General features: G+C 44.9%; 1 protein-coding gene across 4 annotated transcripts in view; it reads left to right on the top strand.

Moving 5' to 3' along the window:
- FRMD4A (FERM domain containing 4A) overlaps positions 1 to 26,735 on the top strand; it is a 527,110-nt gene that overhangs the window by 172,542 nt on the left and 327,833 nt on the right. The window lies entirely within an intron of this gene.

The raw sequence follows: 26,735 nt of genomic DNA, 5'->3' as shown, positions 1-26,735 counted from the left end.
CACTTTCTGTAAATCCAATAAACTTCATTTCACTTCTCAAATATCACTGTGTGTGTCTCCTATACCTATATGATATATTTAACTGACATTTTTTATTGTAACAACCAATGATTTATACAGAAGAATCATGACGATTAACAAGGTTGCCCAAATTTTCGCATCCCACTGTATGTCTTTGGACCGCTTTAAAGGACACCTGAAGTAAGAGGGATATGGAGGCTGACATATCAATTTCCTTTTAAACAATGCAGATTGCCTGGCTGCCCTGCTGATTCTTTGCCTATAATACTTCTAGCCATAGACCCTTAAAGATTACCCGAAGTGACATGTGACATGGTGAGATAGACATGGGTATGTACAGTGCCTAGCACACAAATAACTATGCTGTGTTCCTTTTTTTCTTTCTTTGCCTGAAAGAGTCAAATATCAGGTATGTAAGTGGCTGACTTAGTCCTTACTCAGGAAGTGTGAACCTCACTGATAAGAAATTCCCCTTTTTATCTCTTTCTTGCTCTCAGAAGCCATTTTCTGGTAGGAAAGTGTTTTATAGTTGGAATTTCCTATCAGTGAGGGTCACACTGTAGTCACTTCCTGTCTGAGTCAGGACTGAGTCAGCCACTTACATACCTGATATTTGACTCTTTCAGGCAAAGAAAGAAAAAAAGGAACACAGCACAGTTATTTGTGTGCTAGGCACTGTACATACCCATGTCTATCTCATCATGTCACATGTCACTTCGGGTATCCTTTAACAAGCATGTAGATCAGATGCTCTGAGTAAAGTCTGATTGAATTAGCTGCATGCTTATTTCTGTTGTGTGATTTAGAAACTTACTGGAGCCTAAGAGATCAGCAGAACAACCAGGCAACTGCCATTAAATTATATATATATATATATATATATATATATATATATATATATATATATATATATATATATATATATATATATATATTAGAAATAAATATGGCAGCCTCCATATTCCTCTAACTTCAGGTGTGCTTTGAATTTAGATATTAGTCTGCAGAAAGACTTTGGGCCTTATTCAATTCACTTTTTCTTCTAGGAGATAATTTTTGATCTTCAGTTTAAAATAACTTTTCAGCACTTTGCAATTAAAAAAGTACCAAAAAGTTAGTAAAAAGTACAGCCATTTTTTTCTTACTGTTTCCTTGCTTGATGGTGGCTTATAGGATACCAGAGCCCAAATAAAGATGAGAAACATGGGCAGCAGGCCTTCATGGTGAGCAATCCTTATGCTCTCCGCTGCCCCCGTTCTCCTTTTGCCTCCTCCTGTACCTGTAATTGCCCACCGGCCCACTTTCCAGTTGACCTGGTCGAGCATCATTGCACCTGTGCAATGGCATCACACGCATGCGCAGCGAACTCCCAGTTGTGTACTGTAGTACATGTGCATCGCAGCCAGTACAGGCACACTGATGCCCGACCAGGCCGATTGGAAGATGGGGCCAGTGGGCAATTACAGGTACAGGAGGGGAGGGGCAAAAGGAGAACGGGGGCAGCAGTGAGCATAAGGACAGCTCACCACACATGCCTGTCCCATACACCCCCCCCCCCCCTCCTATCTTTATTTGGGCTCTGGTATCCTTCAAAAGGCATTTTATTGATAAGATGTATAAATAACAGGAGAAAAGGTGAATTAAATATGGGCCTGCATGTATAAAACCTCCTGTTAAATCTTTGTATTTGTTTTGGGTTTTTTATTATTAGCATGGGAAAAGACAAAAACAACTGGTAGTGTGTCATTGCTGTTTTTGTCCCTACTGGGGAGTCCCTGCATTTTGTAACTTTGTAATTATCTGAATTCTTCTGGTAGACGCACAGATAGCCAAAACAGCCCATGCCTGACATTCTAATCCTCCTTTAGGGCCGGTTCACACGGACGGCAGGCGGCGTTGGGGCGGCCAGGAAGTCGCGTCGTCCTGTGACGTCCCGTTCGGTGGCGGCGGTACAGAGATCGTCGCGATCGGCGTTTCTCGTCCCCGCAGGGGGACATGAAGACGCGCCGGCTAGCCGTCCCTAGACGTTGCATGCGGCTTCTAGGGACGGCCGAAACGATGCGTTAAATCGGGATCAGAACGCCGCGTTTATGCAATCGACGGTAATCGACGGTAACCGCGCAATGCTAAACGCTCCTATTCACTTGAATGGGAGAGTTTAGCCGATGGGTCCCGAACGCTTGACGGTAGACGCCGCCAAGCGTCCGTGTGAACCGGCCCTTACTGCAGAACTCTGGTAATGGCACTGCTGAGGTGGTAAGACTGCATATTAGACAGCCCCAGGAACATTTTAGGTTTCTTTTTAAAGAAGGTGCCCATATTAGCCGTTTTGAAGCTAAGAGGAAGACATATCCCCGTCATCGAAGGATTCCAACAGTTACATGATTACTGGTACTATCTAAGCTGCTAAATGAAGTTATTTATGCCAATTTTATAAATACATCAATAAGGGATATGCATGGCGTGCTGCTTATTGCACTTGTTACGCTTCAGTCTGCTCACAGTTAATAGAGATTACACCACAGCGAAGGCAGTCTACAGTTGAGGATAAAAAGAGTCCTAGTCACCTTGTATCAGTAATTTTTAATCAAGCTGCAATACAGGTCCTGATTGCAAAAAAATAAATAAAAAATAAGCGCAGAGTGCACAGAGCATGCATAAATTGTCATAGTCAGAGCAGAACATGTATCTTCACCCAGATCACACAGTTCAGAGAAGACCCTGCTGATACTTGCTGATGATTGCGGCTTTAAATATAAGCCTGACACACAGCAGCCCCAGTCTCTGATTAACACAAGGAACGGTCCTTATTTTTTATTTAAATAATAATAATATGTAGACCTTTATGTGTTGTGGATTGTCCAGAAATCTCTCTCTCTTTTTTTGTGTTTTACAATAATGAAGACAATATTGGCATTTCTCAGTTTTATGTACATCTTCAGTTATTATTAAATGCTGTTGAACTGTATAAGGGTCCTTTTACACCGAATCCATTTCATTCTGTCACAACGGACATTATCATTGCACCCCAATGTCTGCATGGAGTGTGGTGCGGTGAGTCCCATTGGAGTATTGTGCACCTGGCTGTGTGTTTACTGGTCAATGTGCACATTTACAGTGGCAGGGAAACACACATCAGTTGTATGGTATGCTTCACTGTATGGTCACACCGCATGTCTAACCTAACGCATACAGTGTGAAAAGATCATTAAACTCTAATCCATACTTCCTCTTATTTGGCCTGGTTCACTGATGGTAGATTGGACAGATATTTGAAGCATTGTTTACACTAAAGGTGTTTACACATGCACCATTAGTGTCACCTGACAGGATTAAGCTTGGTCCTTCGGACAGCATTGTGGGAAATGAGTGCTGTACAGACACATGACTCTGGTATGCCATGGTGATGGAAGGAGGGACAACAGCGCAGCACATGACAGAGTGGGCGGTTAAGGAAGGAAGCAGTTTGTTCAGGGGTTGCTGTCGTATAAAGTCAATGTGGGGGACACTTGTATGCCCGCTGGATTCTCAGCTGAGTTCCATCTAGTGCATCATGCTAACTATCACAGTGATCTAAACTAATAGCAGCTCCACTCAAACTCAACAATAGCAGTAAGTACTGCAGCAGGGATGGAAGTACTGGAGTTTTAAAGCTTCATTGGTGTCACTATATTTCATAAAGCCCAATAGCAACATTTTGGTAGAGCCCGGAATTGTTGTTATAGAGTGGACCAGTTACACCACCTCTTATTCCCCATAGATGTAAGTGGCAGGGTGCAGGTATATGGATAGTATACCACTGATTTCTTACATTCCCACGATCCATGCCATTCACATCCCTGCCTGATCACCATCACTCGGTGCCTGAGACACAATAGCATGATAAGATTGTAGACCAGCAGAACCCACTGGGCTTTGGGCCACATAGCAGATGATAGAACTACCATACCTCCCAACTTTTTGAAAGAGGAAATAGGGACACTTAAGCCACACCCCTAACCACTCACTGGCACGCCCCTAGTCACACATACCATAAAGATTTCATAAGAAAAATATGTTGTTTTATAATTCAAACCACACTCGTCCATTCTATCCTGGTTAATTTCCCTACATAGTAACACATGAAAATAGGAAATATATCAATTTAAAGGATGGGGATAAGGTTTAGAGTAGTGGTGCTCAGCAGAGCTCGAATATTCGAGTAGCTCGAATATTCGAGCTCTTTTTCAGCTATCCGAGCTCGGTATTCGAGCTCCGAATAGCTGTAGCTATTCGAATGGGCTATCCGAGTACACTCGAATAGCCCATTCACTATTCGAGCTATTCGAGCAAACGGCGCTATTCGAGCTCGGTACCGAGCTCGAATAGCGTCATAGCCCAGATTGATGTCCTTAGAGCCAATCAGAGGGCTCCCAGGCCCTCTGACGGCAGCCAATCACAGAGGGGGACCCTGGCCAGCCCCTACCCTATAAATAGCGGCCGCCATGTTCCGTTTCTCCATGCTTGCCTGAGACTTGTACAGAGAGAGAGTTGCTCCTTTGTGCTTTGGCTTAGCAAGTGCTCTATTGTGATCATTTACCTAGCGTTTTTGCTCACCTACACCTGCCATATACACCTATATTGTTGTTAGTTAGATAGACATTGTATTTTAGTTAGTAGCTTGTGTGTTACATTAGAGACAGGCAGCTGCTGCAAGCTTACAGGTTTAGGCCTCAGGGGGGCCTTGCCTCTGTGGGCAGCTGTCCTCTGTTTATTTCTCTCATCTATACCAGTATTTCTGCTGTCCTTTACTAATAGTATTGTAGTTATACTGTACTAGGAGTAGGACACTCACTGACTGTCACTGTTTATAGGCTACTAGCTAGCTCCTGCGTGTGTGCACTCACTCACTGTGTGTACATACTACACACACTCTATTTCCTTCTGATTACTGATAGATTATTGTTAGTTAGTTGTACTTACTGTTACTACTTACTCTTACTGTACTAGGAGTCTAGGACACTCAGTCAGACAGTCACTGTGTTCATAGGCTACTAGCTCCTGCGTGCGGTCACTCACTGTCTGAGTGTACACACACCACCCACACTCCATTTCCTTCTGATCGCTGATTGATTATTGTAATTAGTTAGTTCTACTTACTGTTACTACTTACTCTTACTGTACTAGGAGTCTAGGACACTCAGTCACTGTGTGTTCATAGGCTACTAGCTCCTGCGTGCGGTCACTCACTGTCTGAGTGTACACACACCACCCACACTCCATTTCCTTCTGATCGCTGATTGATTATTGTAATTAGTTAGTTCTACTTACTGTTACTACTTACTCTTACTGTACTAGGAGTCTAGGACACTCAGTCACTGTGTTCATAGGCTACTAGCTCCTGCGTGCGGTCACTCACTGTCTGAGTGTACACACACCACCCACACTCCATTTCCTTCTGATCGCTGATTGATTATTGTAATCAGTTAGTTCTACTTACTGTTACTACTTACTCTTACTGTACTAGGAGTCTAGGACACTCAGTCACTGTGTGTTCATAGGCTACTAGCTCCTGCGTGCGGTCACTCACTGTCTGAGTGTACACACACCACCCACACTCCATTTCCTTCTGATCGCTGATTGATTATTGTAATTAGTTAGTTCTACTTACTGTTACTACTTACTCTTACTGTACTAGGAGTCTAGGACACTCAGTCACTGTGTTCATAGGCTACTAGCTCCTGCGTGCGGGCACTCACTGTCTGAGTGTACACACACCACCCACACTCCATTTCCTTCTGATCGCTGATTGATTATTGTAATTAGTTAGTTCTACTTACTGTTACTACTTACTCTTACTGTACTAGGAGTCTAGGACACTCAGTCACTGTGTGTTCATAGGCTACTAGCTCCTGCGTGCGGTCACTCACTGTCTGAGTGTACACACACCACCCACACTCCATTTCCTTCTGATCGCTGATTGATTATTGTAATTAGTTAGTTCTACTTACTGTTACTACTTACTCTTACTGTACTAGGAGTCTAGGACACTCAGTCACTGTGTTCATAGGCTACTAGCTCCTGCGTGCGGGCACTCACTGTCTGAGTGTACACACACCACCCACACTCCATTTCCTTCTGATCGCTGATTGATTATTGTAATTAGTTAGTTCTACTTACTGTTACTACTTACTCTTACTGTACTAGGAGTCTAGGACACTCAGTCACTGTGTGTTCATAGGCTACTAGCTCCTGCGTGCGGTCACTCACTGTCTGAGTGTACACACACCACCCACACTCCATTTCCTTCTGATCGCTGATTGATTATTGTAATTAGTTAGTTCTACTTACTGTTACTACTTACTCTTACTGTACTAGGAGTCTAGGACACTCAGTCACTGTGTTCATAGGCTACTAGCTCCTGCGTGCGGGCACTCACTGTCTGAGTGTACACACACCACCCACACTCCATTTCCTTCTGATCGCTGATTGATTATTGTAATTAGTTAGTTCTACTTACTGTTACTACTTACTCTTACTGTACTAGGAGTCTAGGACACTCAGTCACTGTGTTCATAGGCTACTAGCTCCTGCGTGCGGGCACTCACTGTCTGAGTGTACACACACCACCCACACTCCATTTCCTTCTGATCGCTGATTGATTATTGTAATTAGTTAGTTCTACTTACTGTTACTACTTACTCTTACTGTACTAGGAGTCTAGGACACTCAGTCACTGTGTGTTCATAGGCTACTAGCTCCTGCGTGCGGTCACTCACTGTCTGAGTGTACACACACCACCCACACTCCATTTCCTTCTGATCGCTGATTGATTATTGTAATTAGTTAGTTCTACTTACTGTTACTACTTACTCTTACTGTACTAGGAGTCTAGGACACTCAGTCACTGTGTTCATAGGCTACTAGCTCCTGCGTGCGGGCACTCACTGTCTGAGTGTACACACACCACCCACACTCCATTTCCTTCTGATCGCTGATTGATTATTGTAATTAGTTAGTTCTACTTACTGTTACTACTTACTCTTACTGTACTAGGAGTCTAGGACACTCAGTCACTGTGTGTTCATAGGCTACTAGCTCCTGCGTGCGGTCACTCACTGTCTGAGTGTACACACACCACCCACACTCCATTTCCTTCTGATCGCTGATTGATTATTGTAATTAGTTAGTTCTACTTACTGTTACTACTTACTCTTACTGTACTAGGAGTCTAGGACACTCAGTCACTGTGTTCATAGGCTACTAGCTCCTGCGTGCGGGCACTCACTGTCTGAGTGTACACACACTAAATTTACTTGTGATTACTACTGATTATTGTAACTGCTAGTTGTACTTCCTGACTGTTACTACTTACTTACTGTACTAGGGGACACTCACTCAGTCACCTCACCAACCAACCCACTCCATTAAAGTACCCCACTTTTCACCCGCCCTTTTAAAAAACTTTTGTCTATACGCCCAAAACATTGAAGATGTCTGGAAGTGGCAGCCAGCGCGGTTTGGGCAAGGGGAAGGGCAGCAAGGGAATCAGGAGGAGAGGGAGCAGCATTGTGGCAAGCCGCGGCCGCGGGCGCGCCACCATGCACAGTTCCGCAGCAGCAGCAGCGTCAGTGGCTAACATTCCTCCCATAGCCACTGGCCGTGGACGCCTTGGGCGCCGCCCAGCAGGAGCATCTGCAACTCACGCTGCAGAGACACAGCAGCAGCAGCGTGTAGCACCTGCTCCCATTTTCCTCCAGCCGGGTCGGAAACGTCCCATTGAGGAAAAGGATGCAGACACTGTGGTGCAACTCATGACGGAGGATGAGCAGCCCGCCATCAGCTCTGCATCCGAGGCCTCCACCCTCACCACCACCACCACCCCTGTTCGCAGCAGCCGCCCAGCAGGGTCTGGGGAGGAGGCCAGTTCACCGTCACTCGCCGACCTGTCATTCAGCAGTCTTTTGACCCCAGGCATCATGAGTAAATTGTCTGCTGTTGTTGGCGATCTTGAGGAGGAGATGCTGATGGGCACTTTGGGGGATGAGGGATTGGACAGCAAGACTGTGGCGACAGTCAAGCAGCCCATCCATGCATCAGGAGAGGAGTTTGGGGGGTCCTCATCCCAGCAGGACATGTTTCAGGAGGGGGAGGATGATGATGACCCGGTGACAGACAGAGACTGGGTGCCACCACCTCCAGGGGATGTCGTCCTCAGCAGCTCTGAGGAGGAGGAGGAGGATGCGCTTGTGGGCCTTGCAAGGAGGCGCATCATTGCAAGCATTGGCAGCGTCCCACACCCTGCTGGTGTCTCAGGCTCAGCAGCAGCAGCATCAGCCAGTACCACCACCAGCCGCACCCAAGCCCCCCCCCAACCACCACAGGGAGACAGGCAGCAGCGCTTCCATGCCGTAGGGGGATGTTTAAGTCACCAATCTGGCGATATTTCACCATGCCCACTGTGTACAGCAAGTACGCCACTTGCAACCACTGTCAGCGGAAGTTGAGCAGAGGTGCAGACCCCTTAAAGTTCTGCACCAGCTCGCTCATCAACCACCTTGCGGCTAAACATTTCCACCAGCATGAGGAGTTCCAGAGGCTGAAGGCATCTGGTGCTGGCAGTGGCACCACACCCATCACTGCACAGCCTTCAGCAGCAGCAGCAGCAACAGCAGCCACCCGCCCTCCTGCTCCTCCAGCAGCACCAGCAGGAGTGCGGAAACGCACTGCTCCTCCCCCCTCTGCAACTCCTGCCGCCGACACTGAGGCCTGTTCTGGCAGCCAGTCCTCAGTGGCCTCCTCTGCTGTGTCTGCTGATTCCCGTGTCAGCAAAAGGCCACGCCAGAGCCTTTTGAGCGAGTCCTTCCAGGGGGTGGTTAGGGCTCTGCCTCCCAGCAGCCGTCGCGTGCGGCAGCTGAACGGCTTGCTGGCACGGGCCATGTGCTCCCAACTCCTGCCGTACACGCTCGTGCAGGAGGGGAGCGACATTCGTGCGCTGCTTGCTTGCGCAGCCCCAGACTGGCAGCTCCCCAGCAGACACTTTTTCTCCCGCAAGGCCATTCCTGCACTGCACCACTTTGTGATGGCCAATGTGGAGCGAGGGCTGGAGCACGCGGTTGGTGAAAGGGTCCACGTCACCATGGACTCCTGGAGCAGCCGCTTCGGGACAGGCCGCTACCTGTCCTTCACTGTCCACTGGGTCAGCTTGGTGGAAGGGGGTGAGGATGGGAGAGCAGCAGCGGGCACAGCAGCAGCAGCAACACAGTGGGTGGTGCCACCCCGCAGGCTCAGGGGAACTGCAGCAGGTTCCTCCGATCCTCTGCCATCCTCCGGCACACCTGGCCAAACCCCCCGCCTCAGCAGCAGCGTGAAGGCCCGCCACTGCCAAGCGCTGCTGCACTTGGTCAGCCTTGGGAAGACCAAGCTGACGGCAACCCATGTGTTGGCCAAACTCCAGGAGCAGGAGAGGATTTGGCTGACCCCCAGAGGCCTCAGAGTCGGAGAGGTGGTGGCCGACAATGGGGCCAATCTGGTTGCCGCAATACACAGGGGAAACCTGACCCACATCCCCTGTCTTGCCCACGTGCTGAACCTGGTGGTGCAGAAGTTCCTGCGCACCTACCAGGGGATGGGCGAACTGCTGGAAACGGCAAGGAATGTTGTGCGTCACTTCCGGCGCTCGGCTGCAGCCTGTGCGAGCCTGGAAGACGTGCAAAAGGAGCTGGATCTGCCACGCCATCGGCTGATCCTTGACGTTCCGACTCGCTGGAACTCCACCCTGGCGATGTTGGAGCGTCTGGTTGAACAGAGGCACGCTGTCAAACAGTACCTTGCCCTGGCCACTGTTTCCGCAGCTCTGAGAAGGGACAAGACCAGCAACTTCCCGTCCATCGTCCCCGATGATGACTGGAGGCACATGCAGCAGGTGTGCTTAGTGCTGGCTCCCTTCCTGCAGGCCACAAACATGGTGAGCAGGGACCATGCTATGGTCTGCGAGTGGGTGCCCCTGGTTTCTCTGCTGAACAGGGCCCTCGATGCTTTGCTGGAACAGGGAGCGGCAGCCTTGGACCAGCAGGAGTGGCAACCAGCTGCGCAGTCCACCTCTGAGGGGGAGGAGGAGGAGGACTTGGTGGAGGTCCCTGACCTGGCTGCTGATGAGGGGGATCAGCACAGCGCAGCTGAGTTGGTGCGGGGGTGGAGAGAGGATGAGGCAGCAGAGGAGGAGGATGAGGACAGCACTGACGTCGATGTGCCAGCAGACGTGGCCCGCCTCTTCCCAATGGCAGCGCACATGCTGACGTGCCTGCGCAGGGACCCCAGGGTGATCCAGATGAAGCAGAGGGAGGACATCTGGATCAGCATGATGTTGGACCCACGCCTCAAGGGGAAGTTGAGCCAGTTCCTGCCGCCTGCAGGAGGAGACCCAGCGCAACAAATAAGGAGCTTGCAGCAGGCCCTTGTTGAGCGCTTGGAGGAAGCCTTCCCCCAGCCTTCCACCCCCACTGTCCAGCAGCCAGCACAGAGGCAGCAGCAGGTGCCTGCATCCAGCAGCAGCAAGCGCCCCACAGACCTGCTGTCTCTCAGCCACGAGCTCTACAGGACTGTAGAGGCTCCGGCAGCAGTGACTAGAGAGGAGATGCATGCAGCAGCATCCTCCTCCGGTCACAGCCAGCGCCTGACCCGCATGGTGGCTGACTACATGGGGTCGTACAGCGGGCTTGACAGCGATGCCCCTGTTGATCCCATGGAGTATTGGGTCAAGCGCATGGAGATCTGGAGCGAGCTGGCGCAGTACGCCCTGGAAGTGCTGTCCTGCCCCCCTTCCAGCGTGCTGTCCGAGCGCTGCTTCAGTGCAGCTGGTGGCGTGGTCACCGAGAAACGCTCACGTCTGTCTCACAAGTCTGTGGACAGACTGACGTTTCTCAAGATGAACCAGGCGTGGGTGGAAGGCGAGTTCCTGGCCCCTGTTGTCGGCGAGAGGGGGACATGAACTGGCTGCCGGAACCATCGTTAATGTGCCTTACCACCCTTTACCACCTCCTGGCTCCTGCTCACTAAGCCAGCCTGGTTCACTTTGACTATTACGTCGCCTGCAGCCACACATTTTACACCTACAGTGGGCTGCTGTGTACTGCCCTTCTGCTGTCTGTCTGTGTTTCCCACTGCCAGGGTACACAGATGATTTACCTTCTGCTGCCACTCTGCCACCAGCTATTACGTCAAACAATAGCTATATTGGTTGCAAAACCAAAAACCAAAAAACCATAAAAAAAAAAAAAAGGTTTAATTTTTCTGAGGTGCCCGGGTTGAAAACTGTGTTGTCCCAGTTGTGTATTGGACACAGTGTGGGCTGCACGACCGCTGTCTGGGACCTCCTGTTGTGTTTATTTACAGCCCTGGTATCACCGCTAGGTACCAGGGCTATTATGTCACGCTGCCTACCTGCTGCCACACTCACACTGCTCCTCCATACCTCCTCCTGCTGCTGCTGCTGCTGTCTGTCTGTGTTTCCCACTGCCAGGGTACACAGATGATTTACCTTCTGCTGCCACTCTGCCACCAGCTATTACGTCAAACAATAGCTGCTCGCCTACTCCTCCATTCCTCCTCCTGCTGCTGCTGTCTGTCTGTGTTTCCCACTGCCAGGGTACACAGATGATTTACCTTCTGCTGCCACTCTGCCACCAGCTATTACGTCAAACAATAGCTATATTGGTTGCAAAACCAAAAACCAAAAAACCATAAAAAAAAAAAAAGGTTTAATTTTTCTGAGGTGCCCGGGTTGAAAACTGTGTTGTCCCAGTTGTGTATTGGACACAATGTGGGCTGCACGACCGCTGTCTGGGACCTCCTGTTGTGTTTATTTACAGCCCTGGTATCACCGCTAGGTACCAGGGCTATTATGTCACGCTGCCTACCTGCTGCCACACTCACACTGCTCCTCCATACCTCCTCCTGCTGCTGCTGCTGCTGTCTGTCTGTGTTTCCCACTGCCAGGGTACACAGATGATTTACCTTCTGCTGCCACTCTGCCACCAGCTATTACGTCAAACAATAGCTGCTCGCCTACTCCTCCATTCCTCCTCCTGCTGCTGCTGTCTGTCTGTGTTTCCCACTGCCAGGGTACACAGATGATTTACCTTCTGCTGCCACTCTGCCACCAGCTATTACGTCAAACAATAGCTATATTGGTTGCAAAACCAAAAACCAAAAAACCATAAAAAAAAAAAAGGTTTAATTTTTCTGAGGTGCCCGGGTTGAAAACTGTGTTGTCCCAGTTGTGTATTGGACACAATGTGGGCTGCACGACCGCTGTCTGGGACCTCCTGTTGTGTTTATTTACAGCCCTGGTATCACCGCTAGGTACCAGGGCTATTATGTCACGCTGCCTACCTGCTGCCACACTCACACTGCTCCTCCATACCTCCTCCTGCTGCTGCTGCTGCTGTCTGTCTGTGTTTCCCACTGCCAGGGTACACAGATGATTTACCTTCTGCTGCCACTCTGCCACCAGCTATTACGTCAAACAATAGCTGCTCGCCTACTCCTCCATTCCTCCTCCTGCTGCTGCTGTCTGTCTGTGTTTCCCACTGCCAGGGTACACAGATGATTTACCTTCTGCTGCCACTCTGCCACCAGCTATTACGTCAAACAATAGCTATATTGGTTGCAAAACCAAAAACCAAAAAACCATAAAAAAAAAAAAAGGTTTAATTTTTCTGAGGTGCCCGGGTTGAAAACTGTGTTGTCCCAGTTGTGTATTGGACACAATGTGGGCTGCACGACCGCTGTCTGGGACCTCCTGTTGTGTTTATTTACAGCCCTGGTATCACCGCTAGGTACCAGGGCTATTATGTCACGGCGAGCTGCCTGCCTCATTGACTGCCTGCTGCCACACACTCATCCTCCTCCTCCTGCTGCTGAATTTACCTCCTGCTGTCTTTGTGTTTCCACTGCCAGGGAGCACATACAATGGCGCTTCCAACATGCGTGCGCCCACCAGCTATTTGTTACGCTCAAAAATAGATGCATTTCTTTAAAAAAAAATTGAAAAGATAAATACGTGAAGAAGAATAAGACTATATTGAAAAGGAAGGAGAAGAAGAAGAAGAAGAAGAAGAAGAAGAAGAAGAAGAAGAAGAAGAAGAAGAAGAAGAAGAAGAAGACGATATAGAAGAAGACGATATAGAAGAAGACGATATAGAAGAAGACGATATAGAAGAAGAAGAAGAAAGATAAAGAAGAAGAAGAACAAGTATATACAGTAACACTACTGAACAAAATTAAGGACACAACTTCTCTTTCCACATTTTTTTTTAAAGGAACATCCCCACATAATCACTTGCTGTTGTTACTTGGAAAAAAAGAGGTTTCTTGCATCATTCACCCTCAAAACAAGTGTTGGAAGCTATTTAAGGCCAATTCGAATAGTCAGCTCGAATAGTTAGCTCGAATACCGACTCGAATAGTGAGCTCGAAGTCCGAGGTCGAATCGAATAGTAAAAATTATTCGACTCGAATATTCGAATGACCTCGAATAATTTACTATTCGAATTCGACCAAACTCGAATTTTAAAAAGGGGTATTTGAGCACCACTGGTTTAGAGTGAATTAAACACATTTTCTAGTAGAAAAACGCATATATTTACGTAGATCTGTACATCAGTCCTGAACGAGGGACAAGTGTAGAAGAAAGAGGGGCAGAGGAACCTGGCTCCCAAAGAGGGACTGTCACTCCATAATAGGGACAGTTGGGAGCTATGGGACAACCACTACAGGCCTAGACATATACATTTGAAAGCTCTTTGTAAAAACAGTGAAATGCCATTTACATTCAGTTATAACTTAATATTATGTAAATTTACTGAGGTTTTTTGTCTACATGGATGGTCTGTCAACTTACATATTGGTGATATCTTACAGTTTATATATAGCTTTATGTGCTATGTATCTCCTAGCCCTGACGTTGTCCAGATGGTCCCTTCTCCAGGGATCTAACATGAAAAGGCTTGCTCCACTTTATTCCTGAATGTCAAACAGCCTTTGTTCTGTGATCAGCCTGGAACTACAGTTCTGGTGATGAGCCATAAATTGCCTTCATATGTATACATATTGAAGAAATGCAGACTGGAGTGGCATAGCAATGAAGGCTTCCTCTCCACCTCTGGGAATGTAGGAACGAGCTGCATAAATTGCAGCGCAAGAATCCAGCAACTCAAAGAAAGTAATAAAACTCTGACATCCTGGGAACTTACTACCTGGAGCTGCAGAGTGATCTACATCAGTAAAATTTGCCATTTATTACATGTAACACAATTGCCAGGCTGTTATATGTGACCTCAGACCAAACTTTGTATATTGCAGATCGGAGCAGAGAGTGATGATGTCACCACATTGCCCCTCCCCCAAGCCTTCTGCCAAATCCTTCGCGTTTAAGCCCATTGTAGAAAGGGTAGCTCACACTATAGCATTTCTGAGCCAGCAGACATACATTTAAAAAAAAACATTTTAAAAATAGCTTGTGGCTAGGCAGATTAATATATTGTACAGTAAATTTACAAAACAGAAGTTCAGCTTTAAGTGTGTCTTAAAGAGAAACTGTGACGAAGAATTGAACTGTATCCCAATCAGTAGCTGATAACCCCTTTCCCATGAGAAATATTTTCTTTTACAAACGGATCATCAGGGGGCTCTGTATGGCTGATATTGTGGTGAAACCCCTCCCACAGTGTGATGTCAGGACCATGGTTCTAACAGATTCCGGTCTGTGAACCTTATTGCATTGTGGAAAATAACAGCTGTTTACAGCTGGGTCCAAAGGCCAAAAAAGCATGCAGCATCTCCTTCCACTGGCATCACCTGCCAGCAGTAAAAATGTCACCATGTGGTAAATGTCAGAATGTAAATTAGGGAGAGAAAAGATTTTACAATGGGAAAACACTGGCTAAATCATTTATACATAATTATGGGAAAAATGAAGCACTTTTTTTATTACATTATTTTCACTGGAGTTCCTCTTTAACCACTTCCGGATTCTCGGTGCGTATATATACGCCCCTGAATCCTGAAGTGTATTCCATGGAAACGTTCCATGTCAGTTCACGGAGGGTGTCTCCGTGAACACCCTGCGAGCCGATCGGCGGCTCGCAGGGTAAATGTAAACACACGGGGAAGATCTTCCCCGGTGTTTACATGTATACGGCGCTGCTGCGCAGCAGCGCCGTAGAGGAGATCGGTGATCCCCGGCCTCTGATTGGCCGGGGATCACTGGCATCTGATAGGCTAAAGCCTATCCCATCAGGCGCAGGACGGAAATCCGTCCTGCGCCGCTCACAGGGGGAGGGAGAGGGAGGTAAGGGGAAGGAGGCCAGGAAGCGCTGCGGAGGGGGGCTTTGAAGAGCCCCCCGCAAGCGCAAGCAGCCGGCGGCGATCAGACCCCCCCAGCAGGACATCCCCCTAGTGGGGAAAAAACGGGGGAAGTCTGATCGGCCTGGCTGCTATCTGATCTGTGCTGTGGCTGGAGAGCCCACGCAGCACAGATCAGCACAAAATAGCATGGTATAGAAGTGGTTAAAGGAGATGCACATAAAGCTTATTTTTGTATGCTTCAGGAACTCAATTGATGAGTTGTAATTTACACTTTAAAAATATATACAGGGACACGCACACCAAGTCTATTCAATGCATATAAAAGTTTATATAAAGAGTAGATGATACATAATAAATAGATCAGATCTAGACAAACAATATCTATTCAATAGTACGCATGATATGGTTTCACGATAATAAGTACAAACACAAGGCATCAATAAATTGGAACATACACTAATAGAGTGGCATGAATTGCATAATCAATGACTATGCTATATAGTCGAAGTAGTCCAAAGCTACTAATAGGCAGTGTGTCCCAAGATACTGTCCATATAAGATAGCAAGAGTCCATTTAAGAGCAGCCGCTCTTAATGAGGCAACACCTGCAAAACGGCCTAAAAGCAATCAAAGCAATAGGAGGTGCTGACACCCTCAACTTTTTTTACCCAGACGTCAGCGTTTCGGAATATGTCCTTTCTCAATGGGTCTATGGCTTAGTGGCAACTGTTGCAGCGAGGAAGAGAGGACGCTGCATATCAGATGCGTTGATATGTCTATAGGCTAGCAAAGTGTTCTGTTGCTATGGAGAGGGGAGAAGTGAAGTAGTTAATTTGGGTGGCGAAGGCGCCCAGGCAAAATGTATGCCGTCATGGTCCGCTATTTCAGCAGGTTCCTTCTGTGCCCAAATTACCCATGATAGCAGCATGGATAGCGTGGGCAGCTTAGTGGTTAGCGCTCTTGCCTTGCAATGCTGGGCTCCCGATTCGAATCCCAGCCAGGGCACCATCTGCAAGAAGTTTGTATGTTCTCCCTGTGTCTGCGTGGATTTCCTCCGGGCACTCCGATTTCCTCCCACATTCCAAAAACATACAGATAAGTTAATTGGCTTCCCCCTAAATTGGCCCTAGACTATGATACATGCAATACACGATACATGCATAGACATATGACTATGATAGGGACTAGATTGTGAGCCCCTCTGAGGGACAGTTAGTGACAAGACAATATATACTCTGTACAGCGCTGCGTAATATGTTGGCGCTATATATATAAATAAATAAATAGCCACTAATTTTAGCTATTATCATAGGTTCCTATGGCAGCACCCATTTTATTGGTGGGCAAGCATTGGCAGAGGGGGGTTTAAGGGATAGGCATCAATGTGGAGGGTAGAGTTTTAAGGTTAGGAATAGGAAGTGGTTGCTAGGTTTAGGCATGGAAGGGGAATTAGGGTTAGGCATCAGTAGAGGGAGGGCTCTGTGTGAGAATAAAGTTAGATTAGGCTACAGTAAAATATCTGTAAAAATTGCAGCTATTTTACTATCAGAATAACCCACTGATCCCTAGTAGAATATCGGTAATTTACCAATATTTTACTTGTAGCTCTTCACGGTGCCCAAATTCTCACAGTGTCCATTTGAAATGTATGAGGAGGAAGGGCTGACGGCACAGTGCATGAGCACAGAGTGAGCAGAATAAGTAGGAGAGCAATGCCCTTGGCCTGCACTCAGCTGAGATGATTGGCCATTTGGATCTTTGGCCGACACACTGAGGGGGATCAAGGACCAGCATACACATGTTAGATTCTTGGCAGAGGTGGCCCTGACCAGCCGCCTCAGTTGAGAACTATCTAGCATGTGTACATCAAGTAAGGCAAAAATGGAGCTGGAAATTTGGGCGCAGCTGGTGCTGCCATAGGTCGTAATGTGGATTACAGCTATAGCATCTCTTAGTAATTTGGGCCCAAATTACGGTAAAAACAGCATAATTCAGTCACCAGCAATAGCTGGAAGCTGAATTACATCTAACCCCAGTGTCAATAGCAGCATGTAGGGGAAATAGTAATTAACACTACTAAGACTTTTGCAGGAGCAGGTTGAGACGTTTTTCAGCTTTATCCTGGGCCCAAATTTATTAGTACCTTAATTACATGTATGCTGTGTACATGGCTCCTGGCTAAAGTAACAATGCTATGGATTTTGAAGCATGCTATTTGCTACCCTATAGCCACCAAGCTCACTTACACACATGGATAGGCCCATTTGATTGCATGTACAGTGTTTGAGTGACAGTAACTCTCATACCATGTGTTTCAACTTTTTGTATGATCTCTAGACGGTACATGTTTATCTCTACAAGTCGCAGAACTATGCTTTGCAGAGTTCTGCTTTAATATATGCACACTTTTAGAGTCTCTATACACTCATGTATGGAAAAGATACAGCTGGTAGGTAATTGGTTTTTACAATGTCCAAGTTAGTGTGCTATATTACTTAGCAACCTTAGATGGAAAATTGGATGAATGGCTGTGAATCGCTTGTATGAAGCTTTTTAGGGTCTTGCTTGCTCTCCTTTTACAACTCAGCAAATTAATGGAGCATACTAATCACTGCATGTCACAGCCTACCCAGTCTGTTGTCTGGTGCAGCCTTTTTACTTTCCCTCTTTACTGGCATGCAGAATGTCCTTGTTTCACCCATCACTTTACTTGGAAATAGAGGCTTAGTAAGGATGCAAGGCATGTTTGTGCTGGGACATACACAGAGATACCCACTCCAGGGATTTCATTTAACTCTACTAGATGGGTAACTTGTGGGGACTTATCACAGGAGTCATGTGACATGAGTGTAAATGCATAGGATTTTGGTTTCTTCACAAAGGGTAGTAGGCCTTTAATCAAATTTCTATGCACATTTGTAATAACTGCAGTAACTGCCTGCCTAAGTCAAGCTGCCCTTGTCTTCACTGGGAAGCCCCTGTGCTCATCTAAGGGGCTGCAGCAGTGATGAAAAATGTTTTCTGTTGGCTTAACCTTGGGCGATAAATACTATCCGCTAGTATTTAACTGCAGTGCTGTTCACTAGTTTTTGTCCTAATTTATACCTGTTTGTCTGTACTTTCAATGTGGGCATTATATTATCCAAAAATCAAACTGTCAACTATATTCTGTAAGGACACCTGTAGCCTACAAGGTTGATGTAGCACCACTGTCAGAGAGCGGGCATCTTGTGGTACCGCTAACAACTCTCAGACAGGGCATTGCTAGGATCTCAGCAGTTCCCTGGCACCACATGGGTGGAAAATGTACAGCAAAGAGTTAGTGTTGCCACAACACATTGAGGGTGGGACCAAATAAAGAAATAATGTGGCTATATTATAATAAATGCTGTGCTATATCAGTGGTCATTTTCAAGTCTCAGAACAATCACATTCTTTACTTCACATATATTGTCTGCTATATTTACTAGTAGGTGATTCATATAAGGTGCTGATCCATTTTTGCAAATAACTACCTGTGAAAAAGAGTTGTACTGTGTCCCAGGCTACTCATGCAGCACCTTAAAGGGAACCTGTACTGAGTAAAAATATTTAAAATAAAAACATGAGGTAACTTCAAATGAACATTACATAGTTACCTTGCCATCAGTTCCTCTCAGAAGCTCAATATTTTCTTCCGACAATGATCCCTTCCAGTTCTGACAATATTTTGTCAGATCTGAAATATATCAGTTGTTGTCAGTTATAGCTGATAGAACAACTGGGGCTTGATTCACAAAGCGGTGCTAACCTACTTAGTACGTCTAAAGTCTTTAGACGCGCTAACCAGGGTGCTAAGTAGGTTAGCACCGGATTTCTCAATCAGATCACGCGCTAACTTTGCGCGCGCAAAGTTTTACGCGCGCAAAGTTATATGCGCGCTAAGTCCCATAGGCTTTAATGGGCACTTCGCGCAGAGCGCCCTGCGCTCTGTGCAGTACGCGCGTAAAGTTTTATGCGCATAAAGTTTTGCGCGCGTAAAGTTTTATGCGCGAAAAGCTTGTTTAGACGTGCTAAGGGGGTTTTCACAGGCGTGCTAACAGTTAGCACCGCTTTGTGAATCAAGCCCCTGATGTACCAGGTAATGTCCATGTTTCCCTATGGCTCAAGTGGGCGATGTTACAGTTTAACCGTGTGCTGACCAGAAAGCTGTTATGGGTAATGGCCATTTTCAAAATGGAGGACGGAAAATTCCCTTGATCACAGTGAACACACAGGACGCAGGAGAGGAGAAAGAGACGGAGGAGTAGACTACATGGGAGGTAAGTATCACTTGTGTTTGCTTATTTTGATTTTTAGTTTTCAGTTCAGGTTTTCTTTAATAACCTCAAGAGAGTGTGCAAGGAGGTCATAGTCCACACTTAGTCCTATAGACCTATCTGACACACAAATCTGACACCAGCAGGGAATGGGGTTAGTGTGTTGATTTCATTACTCCACCCGGAGTTGGGCTTTAATTCTGTCTTTACATTAATCTTGTATCTGGAAAAATAGGTCACACACACAATGTCAGTTGCTATAGATGGATGAGTCTGTGACCCAGCTGAGAGCAGTCATGTGACCTACAGACTGCTCTGCTGCACAGACAGGCGAATGAAGAGGAGCAGAGAAGACTGTATGTGGCTGATGGACGACAGGGATATGTCATGTAGTATTCATCCACAGCCTCCTCTTTTCAAATCTCACCTTGTCATAGCAAAACATCATTCCCTGCATTGTGTACACTGATGTTACTGGCAGCAAGACACAATTTAGTCATCTGAAATTATTTGAGGAACCTGCTCAGCTGGATTACTCTGTAGTCCAATGCATCACCTGCTAATAATAAAATATACTGCAAAATAAATTTATTAAACCCTGAACTAATCAATCTTTACAGTGATGTTTGTTGGCTCCACCCTCTTTGTAGTGACAGAGCTGTTTGCTGGTGTCCTCACAGCACCTCCCAGTGTCCTGCTTACAGCCCATCTATGCAGATTACCCCTCACACATCAGCACATAATAACAGATAACACGTCTGACCTCGCACTCTGATGGAAAGTCAAGCCTGCGTTTTAATTGGCATAATGTATAATACAATTATTTGTTCTATGTTTTGCTTGCAAATTATGCTGTGTCTTAAAAAAGAAAAAAAAAAAACATGGACATAAATGCTTTCATGTCCAGTATAGAGCCTAAAGCATGATTTGACTACAGCTGACATACAGACATAAGTCTGCATAGAAACAGCGCTATGGGGGGATCAAAGAAACATTACACAATCGTTCAACATAGCGGCAATGCTTCTTCTATCTAACCTGACCTGTCAACACAAGACTGGTCTAACCTCTGTTACATAAGATACATGTTACATAAGAGCTTTATTATATATATATATATATATATATATATATATATGCCTTTAAACAAATGCACAAATCCTCCTACCTGGTTGCTCTGGCATGGTTCTTTATGAATATAGTGCCATGTGTAGGTAGACAAATAAACAGGCAGATGGTATAAAGTCGTATTAATGATTTGGAACATTGCATTACTATGTAAGTATACAGATATACACTTAGAGAATTATTAGCACTCTGTGTACTGTACACGTATCTCTTGCTTTGTGGTCATACAGACAGGAGGAGGTTGAGAGATTCTCAGAGAGGCTGGGGAATATATACTGTACATGCAAACCTGACCAGCCTAGGAAGTGCTGTAGCATAAATGTTAGAATAATCCTATAAAAACAATTTGTACATTTTCCATGAGTCTGTCACAGTGAAAAATGCCTGTGTGGAAAGCCTCTTACTCCAAATCCTATGCCACATGCTAGCTCCAGGCAGAGTTGCCAAATCATCCCTTTAAATACTGGCACATCTATGTTATGCAGGTTCTGAAGCTACTTACACAGTGCTTAAACTGTACTGAAGTAGCCACAAGACCTGTATAATTCATATGTGTCAGTAATTAAAGGCAACTGGCTCCAGAATCTAGCATACTGTCTAGGCATCAGCTAATGGCAGATTCCATCTCACTCTTCTAGCTGATGTTCAGTACTGTTTAGTGTATTGTCAGCAAATGCTATTCAGTCAAACAAACAAAATTCATAGAAACCTCCAAGTTCCCCTGTGTCCAAAGGAGCTCTCAAGCTAATATATCTGCTATAAGTGCATACAGCAGGGCTAACTTGGGCACATACCTGTATTTTTGTAGATTGTGTGAGGAAACTAGATCACCTATGACTAACATTGGAGTAATATACCAAATTAATGCAGATTGTGCACTTGGATTCTAACCCAGAACCAAAGCTGATCCTATATTATGCAATCTTTATTTATAGTCATGACCAAATACAACAGATCTATGGAATATAATGGTAAACAGATGGAATATACTTTTTACAGATTTTATAAGTAGACTTTCACACTACAAATGTTGTAATATTGGACTGAGTGCTGGTTGGAGAGATTTAGAGCCACCAGACAAGAAAGCCAACCCTTTAGCCAGACACTCAACCATACCTAATCTGCTCTATTCCCAACCCCTTTGGCAGCCAGTAACCCCCTAGTATACCCCCCAACCCCCGCCCCACCCCGTGTGTAATAGTTTGTTAGGTAATCTCTACACACACACACACACACACACGTTGTAGGTTACTAAGGTGTAATGGTAATAATTACACAAACATAGATTATAGGTGTGACCATGACGTAGACCCTATTACAATTGTAATTAATAGATGCATTCTGCAGTACCCAGGAAGTCAGTGAAGTGTATCCATGCAGAGCAGGTGCAAGGCAATGGAGTATATCATGGCTGAGGCTTTGTGTGGCTTGTCTGAGAAGAACAATCATTGGCCTTTGGTGTGTCCCGTACTGTTCCTACTTGAAAAAGCTGTATGATCCTGACTTCTTTATAAGTTTAATCCTGCCTTTTGAGAAAACTTAAGAAAGTACAAATAATAACAGATTTGTGGGAACAATTCACAGCTGCAGGCCATGGCATCTAAATGTGTGATAAAAATAGAAACCATTGTTGCACAGCCTATTCACTGAGGTTGTCTCACGGATCAGAAAAGCCTAATGTATTTTATTAGCATCAGGGCTTCCCTTGTTCCAGACATCCCAGTTTTACGTAGCCGATTATTTTGTAGTAGTCGCTTAATCCATCTAAACATTAGCTTGCCCTGCTCCGAAATCATATTTTACCTCAGTGTCGGATGAAATAAAAAGGCAGAAACATCTTTTTTTTCTTATATAAGAGCTGTGCTGGCTTGCGGGCAGCAAGTTTGTATTCAAGTCCATGTCTAGCTGCTTTTTAGAAGCAGTAGCTCCCAGGTCCATTCAGAGCTGATGTGTATTTGTGTATTACTGTAAGTCAGCCTGCATTGTTCAATCAGTGTTACTGCACGACATTCCTGTAGGGCAGCCATCAAGCTTGTATGGTTTCTCTTGAAGACTGGTAGAGGCCACTTCCATGCTCGTCCTCCATTGTCTGTTAATCATATGCAGTATGCATGTAATGGTGACCGCTTATTTCCTCATACATACAGTGATGTCATGCATTTCAGGGAAGCTAAAAGCATTCCTATCAGCTTCTATTTCCCAAAGAAAGAGGCTTGCAGTATAATACCCTTATTTCAGTTCCTCACATGTACAGTAGGAGTCAGGACACCAAGCTACGTGTCACTATGTGTTTGGGTTGTGGAAGCCAGAGCAAACCCTATGTAAACATGAGGTGAGCATACAGACTCCATGTAGGCACGTACCTTTCATCTTTCCAGAGACAAGAAAGATAGACACTATTTTAGTTCAAACATACAGTATTTGAGCAAGACCCCCAGCACACCTCTAATAATGGCTTCCTCACAACTACATTAAGGCAAGCCAGGGTTGGGGGGGGGGGCAGTCAACGACGCCTCCCCTCCTACAAAACAGGGCAGCTCACGAGAACTTGGGAGCAACTGCAGCCAAGTGACAACTGCTGTTTCCAAGAAACTAAACGAGACACTTAAAGTATGTTGTTGCTTTTTGTTAGCTCTTACAAATAAGTTACATGTGTATGGATATACTGCGAATTCTTAGGTAAAAAAAAAGGATGAGAGCAACAACTGTATCTATCCTTCTACTCCTAAAAAAATTTCCTTTTTTTTAGAATCTCACAGTTTAAATCTCAGTGTATCAGCAAAAAAATGTTGTATTGTCAGCTGAATGATACAGTATTTCTCACAGCCTGAAAGAGTTCTAATGGTGCCCATACACGGTACAATATAAAACATTTTCCAATGTATTCGACCAAAACGATTGGATCGCATGAAAGTCTTAAATCTTTTTTTTTTCAAAATAAACAAACAATTATCCAGTTTTTTGAATAAAAATCCAATTGGACATGAAAAATCTCTATATTCGATACATATCTATATACGGAATAATTAAACAAAATTATCTGATTGAAAAAAAAAGAAAAAGTTTTATGGCTGTAATTCCTTATCAGTGAGGGTTACCCTATACAGTATAGTCTGATTTGGTCCCGACTTGAGAGAAAAGGAACACAGCATAGTTATTTGTGTGCTTTGCGCTGTACATACACGTTTATCTCATCATGTCACCTCAGGTATCATTTCAGGCAGAAAAAGAAGAAAAGGAACACAGCCTAGTTATTTGTGTGTTTGGTACTGTGCATACACAAGTCTTTCTCATCATGTCACATAACACCTTGGGTACCCTTTAAGTAAATGCAGTTCACAGGTAATAAGCTGCAAATAAATGAGAACAAATAATGCACAGTGATTTTGTTGAGAATGCCTGTTATGGCCTGAAAATATATAGCTGAGCCAGGCACATGCTCCTTATAACCACTACCAGTTTTGACCATAGTCACAATCTGCTGCATGGGGTAGTGTGGGGTTGGGGGGGATGGGGGGATGTTGCAATGTCTGTTCTTTTCATTGCATATACATTATACTGTACAAGTGAGTGCAGTGAGCTTCTTATAAACAATCTCACCCGTTTGGATTACTATTTAAAATAGGGTTTGCATGTGTAACATCCAGTTTTCAGTCTACAATAAGGTAACTGTAGTACCCCATTCCATGTTCCTTTTCCGCACTCTAACAGCCCACTAGAATTACATAGAAGTATAGTAAGGCATTAAACAGATCAGATTTGCAGGTTTATCAAGCTTTCATTTGACGTTTGTCAGCTTGAAATGGCTGACTGATTATTCGGAAGTCTGTTGTGGTTTGTCTCTGATTGAGCCCAGCGCCAGTGATGTATTCCAGGTTGTAGATGTGCATAAATTTAGGTCCTGGAATTAGTCTATAATCCAGGCTTTCTCACTCCATCCCAATGTGATGTTGTGTAAGTCGCTGAATCTCCTGGGTTACTTCAGTATTACAGGATAAGAGTATTACTCTGTTTGCTTTTCACTGTTCTACATACAGCATCTGTTGAAAGAAAGAGACTTGCAAGCAACATCTACTGTACAGATCATTTTCTGTTAGAAATACAAAACATAAAAATATGCTAGTGAAGCTCCTCATGTATCTAGCCAAATAAAAAACAAGGTACATCTCTTATATTCTAGAACAGAAATAACCAGCTCTAAGCCTCAAGGCCTGGGATTTTCACATATATTTTTAGTGTTGCTCGAATAAACAGGAGTAAATGAGGTATAGTGTGGTTTACCCAGCAACAAAGTTCTGTCAATCCCGAAATACTGGCATAGACACGGACCTCAAGGACTATGTTTGTTCTAGAATGAAGCAGGTAAAATAGGCGCAAGATGGGCCTTGTACTTTGGGGCTGCTAAAGGCTGCTATGTATTTGGCGGCTAAAGCGGCGCCCGCGGAGTGGCTTGGGCACTGGAGATTGTCTATAGTACAAGCCAACCCCAGATATCAGCAGAGTACCATTGGAGGTAAAATAGGTGCTCAGCTATAAAATAGTCGAGTCCCGGGGGTAGGAAGGCGAGAGTTAGTGTAATTACCGATATTCTACTATCGAGATAATAGATCAATGGTAAAATTACTGATATTCTGCTATCAGGATTTCCATGCACCCGTTTTACCTGTTGCCCCTTTTAAATGTATGCGTTCTAGAAAATATTCCTTCACTAAGCAAGACACTCCTATAGCCTTATTTAGCAAGACATTTTGAAGACAATACACCCTTTCAGTCAGGTAACATGAAGAAGTAACTCTGAGGTGATGAGCAGTGAAAGATACTCCTGGCCAATTGCTTAAAGTTCTTGTAAAGGTGACCACTAATGGTCCAATTTCCAGCGAACAATCGTTAGAGCGATCAGAAATTCTGAGCGCAAGAAAAATCATTCACTACACCATCAATGAACCAATTTTTGCTTCCTATCTATCACAACCAATCAAGAAAATCCAAATTTTGGTTTGACAAAAATCCAGTCGGACGATTTTTTTTTTATGATAGTTCATAATCGATTGTGCCCATCAACTGAGATTATTTTCAACCAATCCGATCAGAATTTATGATCGCTCGAACGATTTTTTGCTAGAAATTAGCCGTTAGTGGCCACCTTAAGTTCTTTCATTGTGATCTGTGGAATCAGTGGCATCACCAAATTGAGTGTAAATGGCAGTGGTAGATAAAAAGTCAATACAAAATAAAAAAAGGCAGAACTGAATGTACAGTATATCTATCCAACATCCAATATTTTTTATTGATTTATTTTGCAATGAAGGAAATTAAAAAACACTATACTATACTACACTTACCCGAGCAACTGTAACCTGTAAGAGCAGCAGTAATGACTTGGCTTATGCTGGTAAACAGTGCTCAAAAATAACCCTAAGGTCTCTCCCTATTACACTTGTTTTCCCCATAGCAGTGCATTGTGAAAAAGCTTCAGTTTTTCAGCGCATAGTGTGAAAGTGGCCATAGGGAAACATGGACACTGTTCTGCACATCAGTTGTCCTTTCAGTTACAACTGACAGCAACTGATAAAGTGTAAAAGGACCCTCAAAGAAATGTCCATGTTTCCCGATGGCTCAGTTCACACTATATGCATTTTAACTAAAAGCTTTTTCCCAATGCACTGCTATGGGGAGTTCAAACCCATCAGTTTTTCAGTGATTAGTGTAAAAGAGGCCTTTGAGGAAAGGTGTGTAAATTCAATGAAACCATGAGACTGCATTTACCCTATGCTGAGGTATGCATTTTCCTAACTTTTCCATATATATTTAACTGATATACTGTATATTTGTGTATATTTACATATTAATGCATTGTCCACATAACTGGAAAAGTTCAGTGGTAAGGGGACAAGGAATCCTGTAATTATAAAAGGCTGATAATTGGTTGTCAGGGCCACG

Source organism: Hyperolius riggenbachi, chromosome 3 (genome assembly GCF_040937935.1).
Source record: "Hyperolius riggenbachi isolate aHypRig1 chromosome 3, aHypRig1.pri, whole genome shotgun sequence".
NCBI classification, from domain to species: Eukaryota; Metazoa; Chordata; class Amphibia; order Anura; family Hyperoliidae; genus Hyperolius; species Hyperolius riggenbachi.
Note: the sequence above shows the minus strand (reverse complement) of the source record. Positions and strands in the feature narration are given on the sequence as shown.